Source organism: Sinocyclocheilus anshuiensis, unplaced genomic scaffold (assembly GCF_001515605.1).
Source record: "Sinocyclocheilus anshuiensis isolate Anshui unplaced genomic scaffold, SAMN03320099.WGS_v1.1 scaffold1274, whole genome shotgun sequence".
Lineage (NCBI taxonomy): Eukaryota > Metazoa > Chordata > Actinopteri > Cypriniformes > Cyprinidae > Sinocyclocheilus > Sinocyclocheilus anshuiensis.
In genome coordinates this window covers 55,043-57,164 of record NW_015558608.1, presented here as the reverse complement: position 1 = coordinate 57,164, position 2,122 = coordinate 55,043, and positions in this window count along the sequence as shown.

Genomic DNA, 2,122 nt, shown 5'->3' with positions numbered 1-2,122 from the left:
TGTGCTTGAAATCATTAGTCATATAAAAATCATACACGTTGAAAGCAAGCACTTTTTTGTTGATAATTGTTCTCTTTTAAATTCTAGTTTCACCTGTGTGATGTACACAATACACTGTAGCCCAAAACTCCTCAATTCAGAATGTGATTGTTACTGCTGTAACTCTCTGCACACATGAAGCAGGAGTCTGTCTCAGATGAGCTGGTGAACCCGGAGCCAGGAGAAGATAAGCGTGATTAGAAGAGACTAACAGTGCCAGTGATCCATGCAGGTCATTAGTGTTGTCACGAACTGTAGCAGATGCGGCTGCGCATGCGCTCTGTTCCTCTCTCAAGGTCATCTACAGCCTCTCTCCACACGCTGAGGAGGGCAAACTGGACAACCCTGTGCAATCTGATCAGTGTAGTGCATTCAGATGCTGGACAGAGCAGGCTGCAGTCTCTTCAGTGCTGGACTGCTGCTGCTTTCTCCAGAAAAATCCATTTAAATACTCACAAAAAAAAAAAAAAAGTTACAGTTAGATTAGCATGATGAACTGATGGATCGCTCACTAACAGATCTAGGTATAGTATTTGGAAGTGTTTTATGCAAGTGCTTTCATATCATAGCTCAGTCTTAAAATGTCAGATTTGATGCTTGTTCTTATATTGGCAGAGTTTCTCAACAACTATCTTACCTTCCACGTCCACTGTTGTAGTGTACTTTAATGACTGAGCAGCTTTTACTGCTTGTTCGGCCCAATAAACTGTCATTGGTGTGAAAAGGTTTCCAAAACCAGTAGGCTAAGTAGATGCAGTTTATTGAGTGAAACTGTCAGGTCCAAATATGCTGAACTAAAGCCAGAATATTCATTAATATCTCCAGGAGTTTGTTAATTATTATTATTATTATTTTTAAGAAGGCTATTGGCAAACATTTTCATTTTGAGGCATTGAAATCATTCAAACATTGTTGAATATGGCAGCATACAACAAATAATGCTGCTAGTGGTAAGAAAAGGCTTGAGAGATGTGAATGCTCAAGGGCTCAGATGTTATTACACGCGATATGGATCATCATAAACTGACCATGTCTGCTCTTTGAATGGAAGTTAGAGGACTATTATTATGGAATATGGAATTACATGGAATAGTCATTAGCTTATTTTAAACGTCACAAACAGGAAACTCCGTCCTTGTTTTTCTGCGTGTTCCTGCACTTCACAATAAAAATGTTGCTCTTGTAGGCTATAGTTGTATAATCTACGGGCGTGACGGATCCCGAATCTGATAGCGCCGAATCAGTTATTTATCATAGGCCTAACTGTTTAGTAAAAACCGCGTGATGGACACGTGATGTGAACTTGCAGTGTAAACAGTCATTAGGGTTATAAAATATTATTATTTGTCATGTTGCATCGTTAGCAATATTTCGAGGCTCATTTTGCACGCTCTGAATCTGGAAATGCGGCGCGTGCCATATAGGAAGGGGAATATTTTTAAATTAAATGATCAATTGCCTCTACACATAATCGCATTAAATTATTAGTCCTACATAGGCTAGGTAAGATGTTGTCCTAATATTCTGTTTTCGCTGCAGCCAGTTCGTTTAATTCTTTGTGTTATCGTACTTCTGTTGTAGCTCTGACCCGAGCATGGAAATTATTCAATGAAAAATAAATTAACAATTGATTGCTGCACTGAATGATTCGATATTATGATAATACATTGTTTGAATTAGCCGTACAGTTTATTTGTATGCTTTTTATGTAACTTTACGTAACTTTTTTTAATTAAATTAATTTAATTTAATAAATAGTCTATTTTATTTTATTTTAAATGTAGCTACTTTACAGAACGTTATTTTATTTAGGCTTGTTTTGTTTTGTTCAATCACTGCACTCACGGTGCTCTTCCAACTAATTAAGTGCTAAAACCAATACATCTAGCCTATAGTAAAAAATAAATGAATAATAAACAAATAAACAATAAATAGATAAAGTATATTCAATTACAGCAGGGGACAGGACAATATAGCCTAACAGTTTGTTTTTATTATTTTATCCCATACTTTAATTCAGTAAATATATTGGGCGCAGAACCTTTTTTATGCTACTTTTAAAAATGTTTTTATACCCAAATCT